This window comes from Mustela nivalis, assembly GCF_964662115.1.
Source record: "Mustela nivalis genome assembly, chromosome: 10".
In the NCBI taxonomy this organism is placed as follows: Eukaryota; Metazoa; Chordata; class Mammalia; order Carnivora; family Mustelidae; genus Mustela; species Mustela nivalis.
Window position 1 is genome coordinate 16,354,309 of NC_139029.1, and position 13,399 is coordinate 16,367,707.

At 46.8% G+C, this 13,399-nt stretch overlaps 1 long non-coding RNA gene across 1 annotated transcript in view; it reads right to left on the reverse strand.

Moving 5' to 3' along the window:
• The window catches only part of LOC309841562, a 57,547-nt gene that overhangs the window by 5,417 nt on the left and 38,731 nt on the right, over positions 1-13,399 (reverse strand). Inside the window, exon 3 of the long non-coding RNA XR_014299192.1 lies at positions 10,116-10,308. This is a non-coding gene — a long non-coding RNA (uncharacterized lncRNA). The remainder of the gene's footprint in view (positions 1-10,115; positions 10,309-13,399) is intronic.

Genomic DNA, 13,399 nt, shown 5'->3' on the forward strand with positions numbered 1-13,399 from the left:
GACTCCCAAGGTCTGTGCAGAGGAGCACAGGAGGAGGCGGAGTGGGGAGGGCACATTGGGTTTGCAGGGCCTTGCAAAGCATGTTAGGTTCCTCCCAGGAGCAGATGAAGTCCCCTGAAAAGTTTGAGCATGGGGTTTCTATTTCTAATTTGCAAGCCCACGACTCAGTTGAGATTAAGCAGGAGGGGAAGTAAATTAATGTTATCAAGGGATTCCTCCGTATCTGCTAGCTGCTTGACCTACCATTCAGCTGTCGCTAAGCGTAACACGTGGCACAGAGGAGGTACTCAGTAATGATCTGAATGGTTGGCTTTACAGATGAGACTTGGGGAGGCAAAACCATTTGACCCATGACAGTGCTGTGTGTGAGCTCTTGGGCTCTGTGCGTTACAGGGTCCTTCCCTGGACCCCCTTTAGGAGCTGTGTACCTCCCTACAGGGTGAGAAAGCCAAGTGGTCCAGAAATTGTGCCAACCCAGAGCCCATACCTCTTCCAGACCATACTCTAAGTGCCAAAAAGCCACCTTTCCTTGCTCAAATAGCCTCAGCCCTCTTCCAGAGTCTCCTCTGTGTGTCTTTCCTCCCAAGAACGCTAGTTTGTGTCCCCCTGGGCCCAAGGGGTACCAAAGGGGCAGTTGTTTGGGGGAGTGTGACTTTGGTTTTGTGGCTGAAATGGCCCCACAGGTGAGCCTGAGGCCCTCGTGCAGGACAGAGCCTCAGGCAATGTACTAGTCTCCTAGTGTTACTGTAAAAAATTATCACAGAGGTAACCACATTTCTGGGGGTCAGAACACTGAAGTGGGGCTCAGTGGGCTGCCATCCAGGTGCTGGCAGAGCTCTGCCCCTTCCCGAAGGCTCTATAGAAGAGTCCATATACTTGCCTTTTCCAGTGATTTCTTTTGCCTCAGCTCTCTCCCTTGTTAGGATCCTTGTGATGGCATTGGGCCGACCCAGATAACCCAGGACCATCTCCCTATCTCCAGGTTGGGTGATTAGCAATCTTAATTCCTCTTTGCTGTGTGAAATAACAGATTCATAGTCCTCAGGGCTTTGGCTGTGGATACCTTGGGCAAAGGGCACGTTATCCTGCCTACCACAGGTGGGAAGAGAAGTGGCTAGGTTAGGGACTAATTTTCTTTGCGCCATCATAATCCCAACAACTCGGAGAAGTCCAGATTTAAACCTAGCCTTCCAGGTCATTATGAAGGTAAATTTTATTAAAGTAGCAGAATAGAATAGAAGCTATATGTAATGGTTTGTTAGTTTATAATTTTTAGCTCTTCGGACATACGGAGTATGGGCCTCCATTTGTCCCTGCATATAGTAGGGGAGCCCTAACCCAAAGTCACATAATAAGTGTATGAGTTAGAACACAGACTTCACCACGCAAGAAGGAAGGTAACAGGTTGCTACCACTGCTCTACTCTGTTGTTGTTGTTTTAGCAATTTGTTTATTTGAGAAAGAGAGCACAAGCAAGGGCAGTGGGAGAGGGACAAGCAGACTCCCCACCGAGCAGGGAGCTCTCAATTCCAGGACCCTGGAATCATGATCCGAGCCAAAGGCAGATGCTTAACCGACTGAGCCACCCAGGTGCGCCTGTTTTTCTCAGTTGTAATACTGTGTTTCTCTCCCTGCCTCCCTGGTGGTCACAGGGCTGCCTGTTTTTGAAACTCCCATCCCGAATTCGGCTTCACGAAGCTTCTGAGGCTGCAATTCTCCTCTAACTCATTTCCATTCTGCTCATCCCTTGCTCATACCATTTATTGCCCCCCTGGGAGTACATCTTCTACAGACCCAAGAGTTGGTACCTCCATGGGGCATCGGGAGATGATTTAGTCACTCTCCCTGTCCCCAAGGAGCTCTCAGGATAGTGAGGGCACCAGACAGTGAAATGGACAGCAATGACAGTAGGTACAGTGGCAAGTGTGATGATCATCAGGGCAGATCCAGGGCTGGGGTTAGGTCAAGCCTTTTCAGAGGAAGTGGTTCTCAAGCTGAGTCTTAAGTAGGCCAGGAGGCTGAGGGGTGGAATTTGGGTTGAGACAATGGCATGTTCATAGGCTGCAGAAGTGCAAGTTTCAGGTCATGATCACAGAACAGAGTGAGAGGTAAGAGGAGGCAGAAATAAGGCTCAGAATACTAAGAGCTGGATTGCCCTTGATAAACCATAGGCCTAAGTGTTACTCTTCGCTTAGCGTCTGTGCCAGCAGATTCTCTGGTACATGGCAGGTGCTTAATATTTGCTGAGGGCTGCCTGGGTGGCTCAGTCAGTTAAGTGTCTGCTTTTGGCTCAGGTCATGATCCAGAGTCTGATGGAGTCCCACATGGGGCTCCTTGCTCAGGGGGGGAGTCTGCTTCTCCCTCTGCCTGCCACTCCCTCTCTGTCTGTGCTCTCTGACAAATAAATAAATAAAATCTTCTTTATATATATTTTATTTATTTATTTGAGAGAGTGAGTGAGAGCGCACAAGCAGGGGGAGCAGCAGAGGGGGAGGGAGAAGCAGGCTCCCCACCAACCAGGGAGACAGATATGGGGCTCAGTCCCCAGACCCTGGGATCATGACCTGAGCTAAAGGCAGACGCTTAACCAACTGAGCCATCCAGATGCCCCATAAATAAAATCTTAAAAAAAAAAAAAATACATATGTGCTGAAAGATTGAATGACATGGAGTCCCTGAAAACCATGGGAAGGAAGCTGTGATCTATACCATGGATCCCGGTGGTTCTCAACCCTGGCTGCACGTTAGAATCACCTGGGAGGAGGTTTTACAAAACTAAAAATCTGGACCCACCCCAAACCAGTTTAGTCTGAGTCTCAGCATATGGGGACTTGGTTCCTTGGGGTCATCTGAAAAACTCCCTAGGTGATTCTAATGTGTAGCCGGGACCGAGAATCAGGACTGCAGGCCATAGGGAAGGGTTTTACCCAAAACCAGATTTGTATGTTAAAATTGCTCTGAAATGACAGCTCTATGGGAAATGAATGGGGCTGGGGGCCAAGGTGGTGGTTGTTGAGAGGTTATTTTGGTGATCCAGGTGAGAGAGGATAAGAGCCTCAACTCAAGGATTTGGAGAGAGGCTAGGAAGATAGAGTCAGCAGGATCTGGTGGCTGGGGGTGGGGGGTTGGGTAAGAATCTAGGACAGGCCACTGACATCAGGCTTGGGCAATTTAGGTGAATAATGTTAAGTGTGATTTAACATTGAGTGACTGTTAAGCTCTAGGCTTTTCCTAATCTCTTTCCTCTTGCCTCAGGCCTTGAGTATAGCTCCAGCCACTTCCTTTTCTTCTTCACCATTGTCACTACCCATCCTGTCCACTTGAGGCGAGGGGATGACACTTCTTCCACAAAATCCTGCTCACAGGGAGCAATCCCTAGCTCCTCTCCTCCATGCCATCCCTAAGACACACTCTGGGCCTCTTTTCTTTAAAAAATTAATAAGGGGGAAGCAAGGGAGAAGTTTTCCCCCTATTGTCATCTAAGCAAACCTCATGCAAGAACATTTGGAAAATACTGGGGAAAAAAGTCTAATCCGTTCAGACCCATGTAATCCAGTCGCCGCCCTTGTTCTGGTGTGTTTCCTGCACCCCTCCCCCGTTTCACTACACATAGATGATTCTGTTTTGCTCCTTTTATAGTTGTAATCATACTGGTGAAACTGAACTGATTACAAAAATGACAAGGCAGCCGTAGGGAGGCAGCTTGAGTGTGGTGCAGAGAAAGCAACGGAGAGCTATACCCGGTGGAGACAGGAGCGTGGGAAGCAGGCTCTCGTATGTTGTTGGTGGGAATGAATGTACGTCGATAGCCTTTCTGGGGGGAAACTTGAGAGCGTCTATCAAAATCTTATATAGGCATGACCTTGACCCCATAATTCTGCTTGGAATTATCCTACAGAAATAAATGTTCAAGTGTACACAAATTCAGGTGAACAGGGTGTTTACTATATCATTTAATAAAATAAGAAGAAACGGGAGACAACCTAAGTGCTTATAAGGAGCTAAGTTAAATAATTCACCGTATTTCCACTGAGATGGACCGATGCCGATATGGAAAGTGCTCCGTGGTGTGTTACGGCAGACAGCCCGCTGCAGGTTGGTATGCGGTGTCCCCTTTTAGTAGTAAAAGCAAACACAAAGTGTTTCTGTCTTGAAAGGCAGGCACTGACCTGTGAGCAGTGGTGATCCCGAAGACTGAACTGGTGAGACTTGGGAGGCAGGGACGTGATCCCCCGAAGCTCCAGAAACCTGCTCATGTAGCCCTGAGATTTGGGCTCTACAGGGAGGCCTTGTGGCTCAGCCCCATTCTTCTTACTAGCTCTGTGACCTTTGACAAGTCATTGCCTTTCTGTGGCTTCATTTTCTCTTAAGTCAAATAAAGATCATGATTGTCCCCATCTTACAGAGTTGAAGTGAGAATTAAATGATGTAATTCTTGCACAGCTCCTAACAGGGTTTAAACCCTAAATCAGATTCCTGAGTTTGCATCCCAGCTTTGCAATTCATTGAGCAATTTTTTCACTTCTCTGAGCCTTGGTTTCCTGCAAAGTTGTAAGGATTTGGGATAATAGTAAGTAAATATCTCGCTGAAGAAGTTGTCTCTGGCTCCAATTCCTGGGCCCGTTGCAGAATTGGTAATCCCAGTTTCTGGATTCTGTCCCCGAGAGTGGATCCCATTAAATCTCCAGTCAAGGGGCAGCACAATTCACTGATTTCAGAGCTCAAAGTAACTGAAGTGGGCCCAGCAGCCCCAGTGCCAGAGGCTGAGGGACTAGTGGGGATGCGGTGAGAAGGCAGACTTCTGCCGCTACTCAGCTCCGGCACATACCTGGTGGAGACTGGCCCAAGACCTGCCAGATTTTACCATTTTTGGAGAGAAGTTGTGAAATTCTCTGATTTTTCCTCTTGGCAAATGTTGATATTGTAAACTCAGTGAGGGCAAACAAAACATGGCGGCCAGTTGTACGTAGCCCTCGAGCTTCCTGTTTGCCATCTCCACTCTAGCTTTCCTGTGTTGGTGCTGGCAAAATAGTGACCGAGTGCCTGCTCTCCCCGTGCTCCTTCGGTGCCTGCTCACGTTCACCGTCCCGTCACCTCAGGTCTGCCAGCCTGCCATTCCCATCAGGTACTGACTCACGTTGGGCTCGAAATAGCATTTCATTGTGGCTTTAATTTGCATTTCCTGGATTACTGCTACGATCGATCATCTTTTTTTATGTATCTGTAGGTGTTTCTTCTTCCTCAGTAGAATTTTTGTTTTGAGTCCTTGGCTTGTCTTCTAGCTGCTGATAGATTCAGAGCTTCCCTCATGGAATTTTTCTTTTGAATAACATCACACCTGCTAGACGGGACTCCTTGTGTAGGTTGGGGTCTGTCTGTCCCTCTTAGGACACCCAGCACCAAACACAGTCGCTGCGGCAGAGTAGGGACTCACTAAAGAGTTGAATGAATCAAGTGCTATTTCTTTTTGTTTGTTTTTTAAGATTTTATTTATTTGTCAGAGAGTGAAAGAGCACAGGCAGGAGCGGCAGAGGGAGAAGCAGGCTCCCTGCTGAGCAAGAAGCCAGATGCGGGACTTGATCCTAGGACCCTGGGATCATGACCTGAGCCAAAGGCAGCTGCCCAATGGACTAACCCACCCAGGCGCCCTCAAGGGCTATTTCAAGAGCATGATATTTCTTTCTTTATTTTGCTGTTCTTGACACAAGTATTATTGATTTAGCTATCAACTTATTCGACAAGTATAACTCCTCTGCTTTGAGGAGAAAACAGACTGAGAAGGACTTATCTGTGTCTTGCCCGTTAAGACCAGAAAGTAAAAAGAGGAACTGACCACCGCTAAGGGAGCTGTGATTCTTTTAGGTGATTAGGGAAGTATCTTTTGAAAGGAGTATTGGCACTTGAGAGAGGACAAGATTGGATCTCTGATAATTATTAGCATAGAAACTATCCTAACAGGAGCCTGAGGATAATAAGGCTGAGAGGTGAGTGCTCCCTCAGGAGTTGGTGTTTCCCATTAACACCCGGAATTGAATGTGCCCCTTTCCCCACCACACAGAGGGTTCTCCCTCCTTCATCGCTCAGGCAGAGTGAAGCCTTGTCTGTGGTGAAGTAGAAAAGACATTGTTTTCACAGCCAGAGACCTGGGTTCCATTGCCAGTGGTTTCTGTTAACTCACCAAGCCTCAGTTTCTTTTTCTGTAAAGTGGGGACAGTAATAACCTGACTCATGAGACTGTCCTTTGAATGAGAAAACAAAACAACAACAACAAAAGAGAAAGCATATAAAGCATTCACTTATGTTAATAATACTATGTCTCGGGGCGCCTGGGTGGCTCAGTGGGTTTAAAGCCTCTGCCTTCGGGTCAGGTCATGATCTTGGGTTCCTGGGATCGAGCCTCGCATCGGGCTCTGTGCTCACTGGGGAGCCTGCTTCCACCTCTCTCTGCCTGCCTCTCTGCCTACTTGTGATCTCTGTCCAATAAATAAATAAATCTTTTAAAAAATAATAATAATACTATGTCTCCCGTTTGATTTTTCCTGGTGTTGTTACTGTAACTAGTATTCCCTCATTCCAGGTCAGCGGGACCTCTTACCTGGCAGGGAGGAATCTAGGCCCATGGGTGACTCTGAATCAGCCAACCTGTCTTAGGCATCTCTGTTCCCCTGAGTGGTCTTCCAATATTTGATTTGCTGATCAAGCCTGGTCTCTGTGGTGGCAGTTTCTCTGATTCTTGGTTACATACATAACAACTTCTCTAGAGAGTACGTTCCTTGAGGGCTGCAGGGCGGTCACGCTGGTTTGAACACAGTGGTTCTGTATGGCTGGAGGTCATGCTGGTTTGAACATGGTGGTTCTGTGTTCTGTGTGGCTGGTTTTGCACCTGTGCTCAGATGACCTGCTTTCTGTTTTTAAGGTAGAAGAATAGGCCCTCTCACAATACCACTGGAAGTAGCCGTGGATGTGTTTATCAATTTCAGGGTGTCTTGGTCAAGATTGAAGCAAAGGGGAAGTACCCCGTGAGCACTGCCTTTTCCCTTGGCTCTCCTTCATTTACTCTCCATGCAAGCCATGCTTCCGTTTCCTCCACTACTGCAGATTCTGTCAGAACCCCAGTGCCTTTATACCTGCTGCTGTCTCTCCGGGAGTGTTCTTCCACTCATTCTCCCCCTGGCAAATTCCTTCCATCTCATCCTTCAAGAGCTAGATTAAATGGTCCCTCTCTGAAGCCTCCTTTGGCCCTCCACTGCAGTTAGCCCTCTCTTCCTGGTCCATATTCATTCATTCCCTTACTCAGTTAACTACAGCTTAGCCGAGGGTCTGTTGTGTGCTAGGGAGAGGCTATTGGACTCAACTAAAAAACAAACAAAAACAAAAACCCCAGTTCTTGCCCCAAAGAAGTTCACAGGCTAGCAGGAGAGACTGATGCAAACATGGGAACAGAGAAGCTGACCGTGTTAGGGAAGGACTGACGAGGAGCACCACAGCAGCCTTGGGGGACCGACGGCAGGGAGGTTTCCTGAAGGTGGCGGCCTGAGCCTTAAGAGTGTGTGGGTGTGCAAGTGGAGGGACTGGCTCGGGCAGAGGCACAGAGAAAAGAAATAGTGTAGAGTCCCGCATCGGGCTCCCTGCTCAGTGGGGAGTCTGCTTCTCCCTCTCCCTCCCCCTGCTCATCCTCTCTCTCTCAAATAAATAAATAAAAGCTTTAAAAAGAAAAAAAAAAGGAAACTTTATGTCAAGATGGAAAAAAAGTATAAATCATTTGACAGAAAAAGAAGCTCTGAAAACAAAACTCTTGCTAGGTCGTTTTGCCTGCCGTGCTCTGCCTAAAAGTTGTCCCCCCCCCCCCCCCAAGAGAGGTCTCTACTGTCGTTAGAGAAGTTTGCCGCTGGAAAGTCTGAGAGAGTGGACATCATTTAAGAGCCCAAGAAAGACCATGGCAGGGATTTTGAGGAGAGGATGGAATTGAGAAACATTTGGGAATGAAAATCACTGTGTTTAATGAGATGTGGTAGGAGAGAAAAGGGGAATCAAGAATGGCTTTCAGGGGCGCCTGGGTGGCTCAGTGGGGTAAAGCCTCTGCCTTTGGCTCAGTTCATGATCTCAAGGTCCTGGGATCGAGCCCCGCATCAGCCTCTCTGCTCAGCGGGGAGTCTGCTTCCCTTCCTCTCTCTCTGCCTGCCTCTCTGCCTGCTTGTGATCTCTGTCTGTCAAATAAATAAATAAAATATATTTTTTTAATGGCTTTCAAATGTCTAGCCTGGAAGACTGAAGGTAGATGGTGGTTCCAGCTGTAGATGTGGTGAAACGCAAATTTAGAAGGGGGTGGGTGGATAAGGTCACTTCTGTACATCTTGCAGTTGAGATACCCAACAACAGCAGGGTGAGGTTTTGGAACAGAGCTATTGGGTACAGACAGTCCTGGAAGCTGACAGTGTAAGCCCTCTGGTAGAGTAGCTAGGGTGGCTGTGCTTTGCTACAGATCCTCCCAGCCCGAGAACAGGTCTCTGCTCTCCCCTGCAGAGGAGTGTTGGAGTTTCCAGGGGGCAATGGTGCTCTTAGTCATCTCTGCCTCAAGCGCTCTTAGGAGGAGAAGGGCGAGGAGGGGAGGTTTAAGGAGAAGATGGCAGTTTCCACCTTGAATCTGCTGAGTCACAGGGCCATGCAGGGGGACATCCAGGAGGAAATGCCCATCCCAACAAATTCAGAACTCCATCCGGGCACTCTAAAGTTTGAGACTAAACCTATAGATTTGAGAATGACCCGCCTATAGAGAGTGGTAGAAACCCTGAGAGAGGTTGAGAACACCCGGACTATAGTATGAAAAAAGTAGCAGGCCCAGTACTACACCCAGAGGAACTACATCATTTAAGGGACAGAAGTGGTGGGAAAGGAGACCATTAAGGAGACAGAGAAGGAACAGAAGCAGGAGAGAGAAGTGTCATGGGAGCCCATAGCGTGGCGTTTCCCAGAGAGGAGAAATCCCCAATGTCAGCTGTATGTAGCAGAGAGGTCCGCCACCAGAACAACAGCTTGCAACTGGGGTTTTACTGGCGACCTTAGAAAAGTTGTTTCCAGTAGAGTGGTGAGAATAGAAACCAGCATTTATACAGCATTGAGGAGAGGAACAAGCCTGGACAAATGTTGACTGTATTTTAGGGGAGGTATAATGTACCTTTCTTACGTATTCATTCAATATTTATTGACTGCTGTGTGCCAGGCACTATTCTAGGTGGTAATGCAGTGAACACAAGACCCTGCTTTTATGGAACTTATATTCTAAGGGTAGAGAAAGAGAAACACTATATACAAGTATACCAGGTGGATGTAAGTTTTTTGAAAATAGTGACAGATGTGTGTGTGCGTCTTTGCATGTGCTATTTTATATAGGGTGATTAGATAAGGTTTCTGATTGAGGGGCTTTTTTTTCCCCCCTAAAGATTTTATTTATTTATTTGGCAGAGAGAGAGAGAGAGAGACCACAAGCAGGGGGAACAGCAGGCAAAGGGAGAGGGAGAAGCAGATTCCTTGCTGAACAGGGAGCCTGATGTGGGGCTCGATCTTGATCTTAGGACCCAGGGATCATGACCTAAGCCAAAGGCAGATACTTAACCAACTGAGCCAACCCGGTGCCCCAATCGAGTGACTTTATTTATTTTTTTGAGTGACTTTTTAAAAAAATATATTTTGTTTATTTATTTGACAAACAGAGATCACAAGTAGGCAGAGAGGCAGGCAGGGGGGCAGGAAGCAGGCTCCCCGCTGAGCAGGGAGCCCGATGGGGGGCTCCATCCCAGGACTCCAGGACCATGACCCAAGCCAAAAGCAGTGGCCTTTACCCACTGAGCCACCCAAGTGCCCCTTGAGTGACTTTTAAAAGGGATTGAGGAGTTTGTTTTAAAGGACAATATCTGATTAATTGTAGTCCTTAACTCTTGGCACATTGTCTACAGTGTTAAAATACTTAATTTATAGGTCTTAACACTCTCCTACCTTGAATCCTCAAAAGGTTACAGTAAAATACAAATTCCTTGCCATGGCCTCTAAGACCTTCCTAATCTGCCTTCCTCATCAAAATGCATCTCCTCCTTCCCATTCCACTCCAGCATACTTACCAAATCTAAATTCATTGATTGAATGAATGAAGTGTGTCAGTTGGATGGTGTCTTCCCAGGTGGCTTCTCTCACAACGGGCAGTGAGGTCAAAGAGCTTGAGCCTTGTTGCAGGACAAACATGGCTTTGACGCCTGACATTGCGGCTTACACGTTCTGTGACCTTTTGTAGGTCTAAATCCATAGTTTTCTCATCTGTGAAATGGAGAGTGCATGAGATCTGTTGTAGGAATAAGGATAAAGTTAATAGTTCATGCAAATTGTTTAGCATAATACCTGGCATTTTGCAAGTGCCAAGAATTTGGATTTTTATCATCATCATCGTTGCCGTCGCTTTGATCAGCTCTCCTCAGTTAACTGATAAGGAACCAGGGCTGGCCAGGGGCAGGGAGTGAGTCAGGGATGGAGGAGAGGTGACCAGCATTAGGTATTCAGACACGTAGGCAGGCCAGGGTAGGCTTTGGAGCTAAGCAGAGCCCATGTGGGGTTTGTCATTTACCACGTTCGAGCTAGTTGCTCAGCCTCTTGGAGCCTTGCCTGCTCCCTCCTGAAGAAGCCTCACAAGATTGCTGGCAGGTGGCGGGTGTAAGAGTAACACAGAGCTGGGCCCACCCACCTAGAAGGCAAGGAGCAGATCTCCCAGCCCCACCCTGCCGTGGCAGCAGTGGTGCTGCCTTCTTAATCTCTACTTAACCCAGTGGGTTTTATTTATTTATAATTTAATCAATCCAGACTTAATCCAGTCAGTGAGTGTTCCTCCTTCCTCACCGCCTGCCCTCCTCCCCTTTCTCTCTGTAGTGTCGGGCCCTGGCAGTTCCAGGCTCACTGCCTTTGGTGTACATATTTTTGAACAACTTCCTTCCAAGGGCATTTTCAGCAAAGACTGCAACCACATTCTGAGTTCCGGGGGCTGAGGGCACAGGTGCACTTACATTTCCTAAGCACCAGTGTCCTCTTCTGTGAAATGTATCGTGAGGATTAATAAAGATGACATTATTGGTCGATAGTTCTCTGCCAGGTATGTTCATACACAATCTCAATCTACAAGACGGTGGTGCTGGGAGGTGAAGCTTGCATGCCGCTCTGTCAGTATTCACTGAGTGCCTACTGTGCTCTAAGTACTGTTTCAGCCACAGCAATGCCTCATGGAATTTACACAATGGGAAGAGATTATAAACACATGAAGCCCTAAATTAGGTAATTTCAAATTGCGATAAATGCTCTAACAAAAATCAAGAGCTAAGAAGAGGCATTTAGGCTACTACCTAGATACAGTTTATATAAATTCATACTGTATAAAAATATCAAACTATATACATGTTAATTTAAATTTTTTAGGGTAGTTTCTTTTCCTGGGAAATACAGAGTCTCCGCGGACTGCTCTCCAAGGCCATTACAGAATGCTGCTCAGCCCTCGTAGACAGAGAGCCTCGGAGAGTTTCTGGGCCTGGTATTCTTACATTGTTAGTGGAGGGTTTAATCCACCTTCAAGGCAGTCTGTGAGAGGTGTGGATTTCCAGTCTTAGACCATTTCCTGGAGGGGGCTCTCCACTTGCATTGCTGTATTTGAGGAAGGCAGATCCAGCCTGTGAAACCAAGAAAGATGCCATCCCGAAGTACATAACCAGCTGAGCATGTTCGAAGGATGTGGAACAAAGATGAATGTAGTCAATTCAGAAAAAAATGAGCCATTGGGGAAGAAAACAGTGGCTACAGCTGTGCAGAATGAAACTGCCCAGATGGAGGGTTTTATATTCTCCTTTATGGCAGAATGCAATATTCTCTTAACCAAAGCAATGAATTTCCCCCAATAATTGCTCCTTTAAAAAAAAGGGGGGGGACCCTACTGTATACCAGTTGCTTAACATAACACATTAATAAACTTCACACGAAATATATAAAGTAGGAGGAAACAGTCTCTGCCAATGTAGGGAACCTGACCGGGAGCCACTGTTAGCACTTCTAGAGTTGGGAACTGGGGCTCAGGTTGTCACCGAGCGTCACCCCTCCATCCTTTACACTCACCATCCAGCCAACCTCAGATGCTGCTTCCCTAGTAAGATAGAGTGGCAGGACCCAGAACAGGAGAGGTGCAAGGGGGAGCCCTCCATCCATCAGTCGTCCTCCCTCAACACACGGTTCAGCCCATGGAACCTCCCCTAACCATTCCATGAAAAGCAAGGACTCCTCTCTGCTGTTGAGGACAAGATATTTGGGTGTTTTTGTTTGTGTATTTGTTTTTCAGTGTTTTAAATGACTCCAGTACCAGTCAGCCCGAAATTGCTCTTTTCCAAAATTAAAATACCTTTAAGTTATTTTCATGATGGGGCACCTGGCTGGCTCAGTTGGTGGAGCATATGACTCTGGATATTGGGGTTGTAAGTTCAAGCCCCACGTTGAGTGTACAGAGGACTTAAAAATAATAAAATCTTTAAAAAAATCTATTTTCATTATAAAAGCAGACCCTACGTGTTGCAAAAACTCAAAGTGTGCCTAGCAGAAGATTCCCATCTTTCTCCCACAGTATAACCTTAAATTGCCTTCTGGGCAGAATAAGATGGGTCTTTTAATTCCTCTCACGGGGGATCTATAGTATAGGTAAGAGAGCTAGGGAGTCCCCCAAAAGTTTTCAGATAATAATCTGGGCTGGTCTTAGTTTAATAATAATTAGTTCAGTTTTCAACAAACCTTCATGGAATGTCACCTGTGTGTTGGGTGTTGCTGATCTAAGATGGACAAAATAGCCTCTGACTTTAGGGAACTCATTCTGGGTTTGTTTGTTTGTTTTTTTTTTTTAAGATTTTATTTATTTATTTGACAGAGATTACAAGTAGGCAGAGAGACAGGCAGAGAGAGAGGAGGAAGCAAGCTCCCTGCTGAGTGGAGAGCTCAATGTGGGGCTCGATCCCAGGACCCTGGGATCAGAACCCAAGCTGAAGGCAGAGGCTTTAACCCACTGAGCCACCCAGGCGCCCCTCATTCTGGTGTTCAACACCCTGTATAAACCAAGGATTGCAATGGTAATCCCTAGTGAACATATGCAGAATACCATTTTTAGGACGGGTTCAAAACTTTCTCTTTAATCAGAATGACACATAATTTACTAACCAGAGAAGTATTGATATATTCAAGCACAAGAGTTCTTTACTTTGCAGGTAAGCCTGGCCTGGGCTGACACAGACGGGGCAGAGGAGTGGGGTGCGCCCTCCCCAGTCATCCCTAGCAGCATGCATTGTTTCTTTTCAGTCTGGTTGTTGAGATCTCCCTAGGTAACATGCGCAAAATG